Source organism: Notothenia coriiceps, unplaced genomic scaffold (assembly GCF_000735185.1).
Source record: "Notothenia coriiceps isolate Sejong01 unplaced genomic scaffold, NC01 NC01_scaffold00016532, whole genome shotgun sequence".
NCBI lineage: Eukaryota > Metazoa > Chordata > Actinopteri > Perciformes > Nototheniidae > Notothenia > Notothenia coriiceps.
In genome coordinates this window covers 70,245-83,744 of record NW_011349233.1, presented here as the reverse complement: position 1 = coordinate 83,744, position 13,500 = coordinate 70,245, and positions in this window count along the sequence as shown.

Genomic DNA, 13,500 nt, shown 5'->3' with positions numbered 1-13,500 from the left:
GTCCCCTGTCCGGACTAGCGAAATAATTATCCGACTTTGGTGTGTCCATGAGCTTTAAGACTTAATTTGAGGAACGACATGGACACTTCGAAGAAGATGTGGTGTAATGCATTTTATTCAGGGTGTTTCAAGAATACTTTGACAACTTGCTTTTCTGACTTGAGAGGGTGTTCACATGAATTATCCAAGTCTGGTTCTCATTTTTATGATCATTCCAACACCACATAAGTGCAGCACTAATGTACTTTTCCCCTAAAAAAGTCAAAGCTAATTTGTGTATTGGCCCGCTTGATTCTAGTTTTTGGTTTATCCGTAGTCCTGCTGCCAAACAAACCAAGACAAAGCATGACCTCTGTGGAAGAGACTAATACCTGAATGACTGGGCACAACTTGTGGCTAATATATGATACTGTGATTTGGTTGGACGTAAGTAATCACAAATTGGGAATGTTGTTTAAAAATGGCTGAGTTGGGGGTTGCTGCTCGACAAGCAAAATTGTCTGGTGTAGCTTTGATATCATGCTGTGAAGAACATGACAGTGGTATATTTGAAACGGAATAAGGTTTGGTTGAGCTGAATAACTGTCGTGAAAAGTTGCTGTGTAATGTTCCTGATGTGTAAAACTATCGCAGATAACTCATTCATAAAAACAGTTGTACTATACTTGTCTCAGGTTTCAGCCCGCATCAGCCAAACCAATTTTGTGAAGGCTTAAACCCTCCATTGGTTTTAGGATAATCTCTATGGTGTGCTGGCTGATTGGAGTTGATAGCATTGCAGCGGGCGGATGACAGGGCCCAGCTTCACTGAGGAAGACTGCGGTGCAGCTTTCCATTCCCGGTGCCTGTCTTCCTGTGTTTGTGCCAGAGTGGGTTGCCAGTCCTCAGGCCCGGCTCGCCTGGCATCTCTCCTCCCTCTGATGGTATACGCGGGATATTCCTGGCACCCGGATTTACTCGCCTGCTGCTGAGGCGTGGTGTAGCCTCTTCCGGCTGTTATTTTTAGTCTTGGCGGAGGCATTTGTTCAGTTGACTTGACTTAAACTCCTTCCCAGAATGAGCCTGCATGAGTTTCTCAGCCTGGAAAGTGTTTCAGATTTATTCAGATTTATTTTTCTTAGGATTTGAGTACAAAAGTACACTCAAAAAACGGAAAAGTTGACTTTAATTAAGTGTACTATTTCAACAAATGTTCCTTAACACTCAATACAATCTGTTGACATTATATATTTAATTAAATTCAACGTTGCAGTGTAGTAGACTCTCAGCCCAGAAGGATGGCAGGAACCATCCATTCTCTGCAACCTTATCAAGTTTCAAATGATCAATTATTTCATTTCCAGGCAGTAGCTCGTTTGAGTGTCCTTTCTCTCGCTGCGGTTAGGAAGAAAAAATGAACAAAACAATGGGTAGGAAATTAGGGAAAGGAAGGAGAAATGGTCAAGGGAGGGAGTGGGGATGCTGACAGATGCAGGCTGTGCTGATGAGGAGAAGATAAGGGCAGGGTTGTCTCTAAATGAGCTGCTTCTCCATCTCCCACGTCTATCAGTCGGCACTCTCCCTCAGCCCTACCCTGCACCCTCTGCCCACGCAGCTACACCCCTTCATTAAGGAGCCCATGGGAACAAGAAAGCTCATTGTGCGCCCTGGAATTTCTGCCCCTTGCTGCAGAGCCGACCTGTTAACGCCGGTCCCTCTCCCCTCCGCCCACCATTCTTCCTCTCGCTCCCCACTCCAGCACGCCCTGAATGAATGCTATTCTTATGAATCGGGCAGTGTGTTGTTAAGTCTCTTGATTCAGCCCCGAGCGGTTTCATCCTTGAGATGTCACAAACCACAAGTGAAGCATGTTGTGGTTGGATGAACTCCAACGGCATTCCAGCGGGTCCCTGCAGATGATGAGCTCATAAAAATACGTTCCCTCGAGGATGTCCGCTGTTTATTTGTTTCCAGGCTCAAGTCTCGATGCGTGAGGATGCCACACTCCTGCTGATGTAGCCACAGCATTTGTAGACTGCACCTGCTGGATATAATGGCTCATCTTTATCTCAGCTGCATCCAATTACCGGTCTCCATTCCCCCCCCCAACAGACTTCACAATGCAGTTTGATCATGCTCAATCAATGATGAGCCTAATGATGACAAGCAGGTTGAGCACGTTGACGTGCTAATTTTCTGATTTAAATTAATTGGAGTCACATGTCAGGCGACATTTTTATATAGGCTATAGTAATTTTAACCAAAATATATGTGCACAGTAATGAAATGTTTTTAGAAGGGTTTGATTAACATAATATTCGGCATCTGTGCAAGGATTTGTGTCATATCATCGTATGTCATAAAAAAAATGACACTTTGCAGCTTCGAGCGATGAGATTGAAAGGGATTATGAATGTTCTGCAAAGGCTAAAATCCAAGAGTTCCCCCCCCCCCCCCTGTAATGCCTCCATTATAGTATTTTGTTCACTTCTGCGACATAGTGACGTAACACTACTGCTTCAATTGGTTAGCGCTCCAACACATTGCGCTTGATGGCTAAGACCCGGAACGTCCTTAAGCGGTTGACAAATCACAACAGAGCCGGCCAGCTAACCAATCAGAGCAGACTGGGCTCTGGTTTCAGACAGAGGGTGAAAAGAGGTGCTGCAGCACATATGTGAAAAATAAAGATATTTTCGAACATTAAAGCATGTAAACATATCACAATAAAGGCATAAAATATAAATCTGAAAACGAGAATAATAGAATATTTTAAAATGTTGAGATCTGCGAATAACTCTAATTTCCCACAGTCCCTCACACTGTTGAAAGCGCCAACACACGGTAGTAAGACAACAAGAAAAAACAAACCACACAGCTGGGTTTTTGTTAGAATTCAGCAGAAACATGAATTAACAATATATTTCAAGAAAAACAAACATAAAATAGTCTTGTCTAATGAACCTGCTTTCCAGATGGTTTTAATAATCAACACAACACAGGACTGGTTATTTGAAATGGAAACCACAACCTCAGGTCTCCATGGTGTCACGCTTCGTAAGTTTATATGGCTACCAGGACTGCAGGAGACAATAGCGCAGTCTTCTCTGATCAAAGTGTTGCAGTGTTTATTACAGTCCAGCCTGGTGCTAAAATGTCTGTTCACGCAAACGATACAACACATATTTTCTCACTTAACTCTTGTGGTATTTAGCTCAATAGTTTTGGGTTTAATTGTCAAGGTTTTTAGTTTTGAAAGCACTACATTCGAGGTGTGTGGAATTTCATTTGTGATGTGAAAATTGAAAAGAATGACCTTTAGAAAATGTAAAGCAGAGTGACTATCCAGCGACAGTTGACAGTCTGGATAAATTCTTTGGTAGAAAGTACTTCCAATAAAAGTGTGCACAGCCAAGGAATTTGTTTTTACGACACTTGAAGAGCCAATTTTATTGAATTTATATGATTTCCAAGGATTTAATGTTGGACGCCCAGTGCAGTTGGGAAAAGTTCACAGATATATTCAAATTAAAAACAGAATACAGCAGAGACTATCATATGCTATTCTTTAGTCCCTCCTTATATGTCAAACTACATAAACGGTGGATCCTTTACTTCCCATAATGAAACAGCAATGCTTTGTTTGTTGTTTATGGTATACACACTTGCAAACACAGGCTTTCTTCCTTGGACTTCACAATGTTTCTTTCACCGTGTTATACAACTAATACTTTTTTCTTTCCCTCTGCCTCTGCGTGAATTCACTGTTATTCATTTTCTCACCGAAAAGTTTAGGATTAGGGAAATAAAATGCAAATTAACTTGAAGGTCTCCTATTATACTCTTTTTTCATCACTATATTATTGGTCTCAGATATATAAAAATCATGTCTCTGAAGTGGTTGGCTGGAAATACCACACATGTCATGCATCGTAGCATGCCTCATACCCCTATGTTACAGCCCAGTTCCAAAAGTGCTGATTCTCTGTCTCTAACTTTAAATGCAAATGAGTGGACACAACCCCTCTGCAAGATGATTGGTTTAAAATAACACAATGGTGCCGTTGGAGGAGATTCAGGTGATAAGGTGGGCGGTTATTGGTTAATTATTTTTTAATTTGGTAGTTTCCCCTTAAATGACAATTGTCATTGGTGAAATTCCATTCCTAATTATTGTATTGTGGTGGTGGCAAGACATTTCAGAGACAGATATCTCATATCCTGAACAAATGAGAACAAAATGAACTGAAGTTACTGAATGTAACTCTTTAAAGCAGAAGATACACACAGTGAACTAAACATTAATGCAGTCTACAGAGACTTGTCATCAGTCATCGTCCACATCCAGTCTGGTGAAGTAGAACGTTATCCTGGTCCCTTCGTCTGTATCGTACAAAGCCTGGCAGGTGTACATCCCCTCAGCATCCCTCTTGAGCTCCTCTATGACTAAAGCTGAAGTGTTGACGGGCACCAGCATGTGTCCCAGGCTGCTGGACTGAGCCTGGAGCTTTGGGCCTTGTCCATAGTTGTAAGCCACTGCTACGTTATTATCAGTACCCGGTTTGGTGAAGCCCCAGATGAAGATGGTGGGCATGGTGGACCCACAGTCCAGAGTGACTGAGTCTCCAACTGTTGCTGTAGCATTGGTGCGAATATATTCCACCTCCTCGGGGTCAAGTATCTCCAGAGCTGTAACACAAGATGCCCCAAGTCAGTTACTATTACAGTAGAGAATTGTGTTTTATACAGTACACAATGTCAAAAACAGTCCCAACAAGCACAGTATTGACAGAAATGTATTCTTATTAGTAAGCTTCCTTAGAAAAGCTTTACAAGACCTCACAGTTTGCTGGGAATGGACTGAGTCAGCTCTTGAGGATGAGCAACTCATAATTAAACACACTTGTATGTTTATCTGCCTCTGGCCTTCTTGATGGTTCACGTTTTATCTCTGGCTCTGCTTAGCAATTTGACATAATAATGGCAGCAGTTTGTGATAAAGAGAAGAAAACTCTACTCGCCCCAACTTGTCTACTAACCCTTTGTTCTCTATACTAAAGCACAATGATCTTTTACCTTGTAGCGGAAGAGCCAAGGAGAGGAGCAGGCCGCAATAAAGAATCATCCTCAGATTCTCTGTGGTGCCACAAAGCTGTACAGGAGGGTTATTTGAAGCCTATCGCAGAGGTAAAAGTCTCCTCTCCAGTCCGGACTCCTCTACACGCTGAGAGTAACTGAGCGAAGCTGAAGGACTAACACTGGATTCACTTTAAATTATTCATAAAAGCATCCACCTCCTCAGTGTTGCTCCATTATGCCTGTCTCTCCAGCTCGTCGGCTCATGACTTGGCTAATGGCTAGACCTGCGAGTGAAAGGTGTAGGGTGTCAGGGTGATGCCATTGCTTCATATATTATTGAATAAAACGGTGGAGATAGCCAGAAATTCCATCACCTTCAAATTGAAATGAAAACCAGGGCCCGGCAATGATGGAATATCAGCGCGGAGGCACACAACAAACACAAGTTATTATTTACACTTTCATGGCATGCAGCCAGAATATAAAAATGCTGGTTTTCAACATAACTATATAGTTCTCATGGCCCATTGTGTGAATAATTGAAACAGTGCACCTAAAGGCTCAAAATGTATGGGTTTTGGCATAATTCATGTATCGTTTTGGAATCCTTAAGTCTGACACTCACGCAAGTATCTCTTGTACCAAAGAAGGTTCTGTTTAGACAAGTATAAGTCGGGACCAACCTTGGGCATCATTAGTGGTGCCACGAATCAGCCACCAGTAAAAACTGGAGCCTCTGGCTGATGTTTGGAACTGCTAGCTGCAACATTAGAAGCTGAGGCTGAGCTGTGCTGCCCTGCAAACAGCCCATAAACCTGCTCTGACTGGAGGCAGCCCCGGATGGAGGAGAAGGCTTTAATTAGTGAGGACTTAGCATGTAGCTCTTGGGGGGGTTAGGGTTAGGACTACATTTAGAAGGTTGCTGGAAGACAGACAGATGTAATAAAAATGCAATATAAAACAACATGGTTTCTGAGGGCTGAGTAAACTGGAAATAAAGTCAAAAGATGTGTTAGGGAAACACTGGAAAGCTAGCAAATTGCACAATCATGTTTGATATAGCCTATAGCCAATCGAATATAATGACCTGAAGATTTTGTATTGTATGAAAGACTCAAATGTTGCAGATGAGCAGCAACAAGAGAGGAAGACAGTAGAGAGTGAGGAGACAATGTTGATAACAAATTAAGAACATATCTGAATGAATAAGGGATCTCCTCCAAACCGATGGCTAATAGCTAATGGTGCTGGCAGCTAGCGGTGCTGACAGTGAGAACAGCACAAACAAAGGCAAAATTGCTGACAGAGCCAGCTGTCTTTCCCATATGTTGGTGTTCCGCTTACGGTACATGCACTAACATAAAAGCATGTTTAGTTGTGTAGTGCAATAGTGCTATATTGATGCTTCTTGCAGAAAAGTATTAGTTATCAAACTTTGAATTTTATTTTGGGCACAACAATCGACTTGTTGGAAGGCAGTTTTTTTTAGACCCACTGGCCAGAACCCCAGGGTATACAATAGCTTAACATTTATTAAATGTGAAGGACAGCATTGGCATCTCCGCATAGGCCCTACAGTCTGCCAAAAATCCATCAGAAACACTTTATTGTTGTTAACTAAATTAGACCTTACACAAGCAATACAATTATCCTCAAATAGTGTATTCTTTTTGTGCACATTGAAACTTTAATAACATGCCCCTGCAGCTAGGCCGCTGACACAACCTTGACAGCCCCGTCTTGCAGTCGCTGCTCTGGGCCATAAAGTCCGAGCAATGACAAAGGAGAGAGAGAGTTGGATCTGTCATTAATGGGACCAGCAAGTCCTGTTCTGTTGGAGTAAGAGCTGACCAAATTCTTTACCGGTGAAGCACATCCTTTTCTAAGTGCTGCAGTCCTGCACACAACGGCCTGCCACATCTGCTGGCTGCTTGCCTGATTTGTTGCCTGGCTGCTTGCAACTTAAAGAAAATAAGGATAGGAAGAATACCAGGCGACTGGAAAATGTAAGTGGTTGAATAACAAAATGTTTAGGATGCTGGTGGGGGTGGTTGGGGGTTGGTGACAAAGGAGCGTTGCATCTTATCTTTTCCCTTTCAGCCTTGTAAAAGCTCTCAGGTGCAGCACCCCATTGAGTGGATCCAGTGGAATTTGTTTCATCTTGGCAGCAGATGAGAGAACAGAATCAGACCCAGATAGCGGGGACTGTACAGGGATCTGGGTAACACATTAGTGCCACCCCAACATGTGCCACCCGCCCCAACTGTGAGCACTTGGCAGCGCTGCACTTTATTTGAGAGCAAAACCGGCAAAACAGGTGGGTTCTGTGAGCGTGCCCTATGATTAGATCAGCCATTAGCACTGGCATTGTTGAAAGCAAAGCTAACCTTTCCTTACAGAGGACCACCTGTACTGGAATGTGTTACTAAAGCTTAACAGCAGATGATTCAATCTCTGGTTGAGGGAAATAGTCTTGGCTTACAGTAAGGATGTGTGTTTCCACTTATTATTTAATGAGAGTGAGATTCACAGTGCTAAACAGCCACTGTGTTGACTTTTGCAACTCAGGTTTTATCAGAGTTGTACAGCATCCAACATTGTTGACTTCTTATTACCCGGACCCTTAGACCCGAGTCTCATCCATCTCCTGCAGGCTGCAGCTGTGGGGTTTCCTCCTCCTCTCTGCTTTTTCTTCAGTTGACAGTTGTGTCAGGGACCACACATTGCGGAGGCTGTTGTACTATTCCTGCAGACAGGGGAACATTTATCAGCCAGCCTACCGTATATTTCTTCTCTATCATCATTTATCTACCAGGCAGGCAAAGCGGAGGTAAGCAAGGCTGTGCAGAGACTTGTGCTCGTAAAGCACAGAGGCCCACCCCCGTGACCTCCATTTCCCTCGTCTCATAGCCTCAGACGTCGCCATGCTGGCCTCCTGGGCACAGAGCTCCCTGTCGGGCCTCTACCTGAATCACAGAGCAGAGCCCAGCCATAGCTGACTGGCCTTGGGACAAGGGCAGCAGGAAGGGGGCCCTCTCCTCAACTGAGCCACAGGAGAACACAGGAACAACATATTGTTTTACAGAAAAGTTACGGATTACCTCTGCAGTCCTGCAGCCGTGAACTCACTTTTTTTCTTACTAATGATTTTACAGCATCACACATCTATGTACTTAATGCAATAGTTGAACATTTTGGGAAATACATTCAATCATTGCCTTCCCAAGTGTTGAGAAGATATACCTCTCATATTTGCCTGCTTAGCTTAGCTTAGCATACAATACAATACAGCTTTATTTATAAAGCACTTTACAACCTCCAGACCAAAGTGCTGTACAGTCAAATAAACAAACAAAACAAAATCACACAGCTCAGCTCACACTGCATAAAGACTGGACACATGGGAAAACATAGCCTTGCTCTGCCCATAGAGAGAACATCCGTTTACCAGTTGAGTAAAGCACAATGATTACCATCTACAAATTAGAATACCTTTAAGAAAGAATTTGCCTTTTTTTTGCATTTCTCTTGATCTACCCACACAGGAATATTCATAACAGATACAACATACTTTTGTGTACCCAAGTATGTGAAGCAATAGATGTTTTAATTAATATAAATACAACACCAATGACTGATAGAACTCAATTGTCTTCATACAAGTATAGTTCTGTTAAATCCAAAGTAATACACATTGAATAATAAACACATACATATGCATTATTGACATAAAATAATAAAGGCTTTGAAATATTTCAGAAGATGATATTGATAAGACAAGCTCGACTGTTATCAAAGGACATTTTCTCTTGGAGCCAAACTAAAGTGGATCACTTCCAAAGCAAAGAACTTAAAGAGCAACCTCTTTAGTTTCATTTTGAGTGTTGACATCTTGTTTGTCCTGAAAAACAAGAAGACCAATCTGTCATTGGGGTAAGATTATTTAACAATTAAAATCAACTTGTGTGAACGATTTACTCAAATCAAGTGTAGTTCTCTTGAGATCTGCTTATTCTGCCAGTGTTTACACTCAAAGAGTTCTGTAACAGGAGAAGCCACATTGGATCGAACAGCTGTCCGCTGAAAGACATTTTATTTTGCTTTCAGAAGGAAACAATATTAAGACTCAGTGTTATGTGAAGCAGTGTCTGACTGTGGTCACTTTTTACAGTGTGCTGGTCTAAGAGCTTGCGACATGCTAGGTTGGGTATGTAAACCAAAGGAATACAGAGGGCCTGGCACTCTCCGGTCCTGTGAAGCAGAAAGCAGGTCCATGTCAGGGAACGTGTGTGAAGTCCTGGAAGAGCTGACCTGGAAAGAGCCAGATGGGGATTGGAGTTTAAGCACCATAGAGGCCTTCTGCAAACAACATGTGGAAAGGCTTTGGCGGCTAATGTAGCATGGAGTATTTATGTACTGAGCGCAGACTTGACCACTGTCCATCAGGATTTGGGGAGCAGATATGCCACATACAGCCGTGACCCTGCAACCATTTCCTACAAGACCGCCTCGTCTGGACCAGCCTACCCACAACCCCCTCCAGCACCGCCCCCTTCTGCAGCCTTTCTCCCCACGGGACCCTCATACTGCTCCTGGTTCAGCTGTTTAGTGTACAGTAGCTCATACCCACAATCCTCTCTGAGCAGGTGGCCTGTCATAGGCCCCTTTGTTCTCCAAAGGCTCCCATGGCAGCTGATGGCAGAGAACAAGAAGAATATGCAGTAATCCCGAGCCTAAGCTTTTTCGGTTGTGCTTATTTCTGTGGTTTAACTCATTAAAATCAGAAAGTCATCATTGGATTGAGAGAGTGAGGTTAACACAATGGGTTTCTTCAATGAAAATTACATTGGGGGGTTTTACGCGCGTTTTATAAGGCCAATAGAGCCAAAATGAAGAGTAGGCCTACAGTGACAAATTTGCTGATTCAACAAGTAAAAACGTTAGTCATTTTAAACATATTCCTCTTTAGGTAAACGGTCTTAGAGCATGTTCTGTAACTATTTGAATTGGGAAAATAAGTCAGTAATTTTGCTTACTTTTGCTTACCACTGGTGGCCATGATTTAAAGTTAGTTTAAAGGATCATACCACTGTGGTTGAAGGTTTTAAAGGAATAGTTAATCTTTTGGGGGTATGCGCCTACTTTAATAAACCCTGTGTCTACAGCTGGCAGCTTGTTAGCTTAGGATAGTATAAAGGCTGGTTAAAGTCTGAAGGTAAAACAAATTAGCCTACTTGCATAAACTCACTTATCAACATGCAACATCTTGTTTGTTAAACTTTTTGTCACTCTATTCAATCGTGACAATCCGAAAGGATATAGATTGACAATAGTGACAGTAAACAGACTAGAATGTAACTCAATACTTAGAATGTACTGACAATTTAAAGTCACATTTTATTCTTATAGCTCGTAAGCTTAATGCGCTTAGTCTAGTTCCCTTTTAAACTAAATTGTCTGTTAAATAAATGTAATTTTGCAAATCATGTTTTTTTTTTAAGTGATACAAATGATGGCATCTGCCGTCTTTAGTCTGTTAGCATCACTGTCCAGCAATGCACGGAAAAAACTGAAATGTTGACTTTAATTAAATGTATTATGTCAAAGAATGACACATAACTGTGTTAGGTTAGTTGAAAGCGATAATATTAAGTTTAAATAAAAAATATTAGATTCAACTTAATAGTATTGCTTCGAACTAACCTAATACAATTAATTGGAATTGGTTGACATAATTCATTCAATTAAACTCACTATTTCAGTTTTTCAGCTTGTGACAATGAAATCCGACATTATGTTCAATATGAAACATGAAATTAAAGTTGAAAGCCCTTGCATAATGTGTTTTATTGTTATCTGAAATGAATCGAACTAATGGCAATACCTGGAAAATTCTCAATACTTTCAAAAGTGATTAATTTTACAAGATGCATGGTAAATGGGCTAACTCATGCAGAAATGCAGGTTTTTGAATAGCTTTTGACAGATGCTAACTTCATTTTTTCTTCTGTGTCAGACGACATATATTTCACTGTCATTTTGAAGCTGTTTTTTTTGTTCAAACTGTTTATACTACAGTATTTCGGGAACACTTTGTGTTATTATCCAATTTATCACCAGATGTAAGACAGTAAATTACTAGACTCCCTCAACAGAAGCCAACACTGTGGCATGTCGACAATTTAAATGTTGAGACGTTTGCCTAAAACCAAAAATTTGCTTCAAAAATGCTTTGAAACATGACAGTGAAATTACTATTTTGTTTCCACTGTTGTAATGGAGTTGTCAAACATGGTTGAACTCCTTCGTCTACTGAAAAAAAAAAAAGTTCTGTGTGTAATTTACGAGCACACCACTAATTTGTGTAAGCGGGGGTGTGAACGTGCAGGAGGCTGGCTGGCACTATATTTATGCTGATTACAAGTGGCAGAAATCTGATAGTTCTTAAGGAAACGTTTCTCAGCCTTGGTCACAAAAGTAGATTGCTTAATATGCAGCTGGAATTGGTTATATTTTATATAAAAATGTCTTAAAATTCATCAAAAATATAATTTATAACTTCCAATCTCTTAAATGGATGAAGAAGACCATTAATTATCCCCCAAAAAATCACAGGAAAACTTTCATATAAATCACTGGTCCTTAATGTTTTCAGGCTAGAACGTTTTGAAACCTTGGAGCAATAAATATATCTACAATCTGTAGTGACCTAATGGAACCAATGATCTCATTATTAAGTCACATCATAACTCCTAGCTGCTAATGTGTGTGTATTACTCCACCCGCCTGTTGGCTCAGGTCTGAACAAATACAAGTGGTGTTCATGTAATGCAGCTGATGCTATAACTGTGAAGTAACACTTGTGAAATCATCTTTTTGCACTAAAGGGAACAAAAAATAATTTTGCCATTCCAGCTTCATATTCACTTTAAGTGAGTGAAAGCAGGGTCTAGCTACACGCAATGTTTTTGAGAAATCTTTCCAGAATACAGGACAACCAAACATTTTTTTGGATCAGATTGATGCAAAATGAAAACATATAATAGTTTTAATTTTAGGTTTTGATAACACTCTTAGCTAACAGCGGCACAATGTTTATGGTGATGTATGGTGGTCGATAAGTGCAAATACGGCCAAAGCATTTAAATTAGGAGAAAGGCTCATGTGTTGTCAAGTTGTTGGAGATGTTTCTTCATTAACATGTTTTTTGGCATATTTGTGTTTTTATATTTGCACAAGTGCAGCGCGTTTCTCCTGACTTTAAATGTTTTGGGTCATTGTAATGCGTTTGCACTGGTTGGCCACCGTAGAGATACCAATTAAAAGTTACTTTTATAGGTAGCTGATTAATAACATAACATTAAATGAGGCTACATGGATGATTACAATATTTTCAGAGCTGATGATCATGAATATAGTCCCTAGCTTCCTTATTATTTACTACACTTAAAAGTAAATGTAATTTAAATGTGTAAATTACAACTGTGCTGTTAATAAATATAATCCTGATTTTTTTTTTGACCCTGATCCTGACTGTTACTTTTACTCAAAACTAGTATACGATGAGAAACGGCTAAAATAAAATCCTGCCTTTACCTGTAAATAATCATTGTTTGCATAAAAAAAAGGTCTTTGACCAATGAAAAAACATTTTTGACAAGAAACTTTATCCCCAACCTGACACTCATCTGTATTCACGACTCTGCCGGACGGCTTGTTGTAATCCCAAATGCCTCATTGTCAGTGGCGGAGACAGGACATTTTCAGTGAGGTGGCCAGGATGGAATGATAATTTTGGGTTGGCATTGAAATAACTATTATATGAACATAAAGATACATCTCACTATAAAATAAGGGGTTATTTAAGGCACCTACAACACACCTCTGCATTATTTGGGATTAAGCTAGTGGTGGAATAGATCAAATAATATTCAGTATATCTAACAATTTTTTTCTTATTCCCACAGGCAAAGTATCAACGAAGCTTACATTATACAAATGTAATGCAATATACAGACTGTTTAGCTTATGGTGATCAGCAGCACTATGAGCTCATTCTCTCAGTGTATCATCAGGAATACAGAGACACACACACATCATTTAATAAGAGTTTTTCAATTCAATTATTGGTTAGAATAAACATCTTAAAGTAAGAATAACAATAAACAATAGCCCTTAAACCTGTAAGGCCCCCCGGTTGTACATTTTTACAACATTACTTTAAGCTACCAAAAAAGTCAGTAAGTTTTTTTTTTTTTTAAGAAGACTACATTACACTAGTCAAAGGTCCCTTTTTGTTCATGAGCTCACCAATGCTATCTGGGTAATACATGTGTTTATAGGTCTGCCCTCTGGCCATAAGACTAACATTCCTGACAATAGATCTCAATAGTCATCTTTTATGGTGTAAATGCCTTTTTAATAATAACATTTTTGAATGGA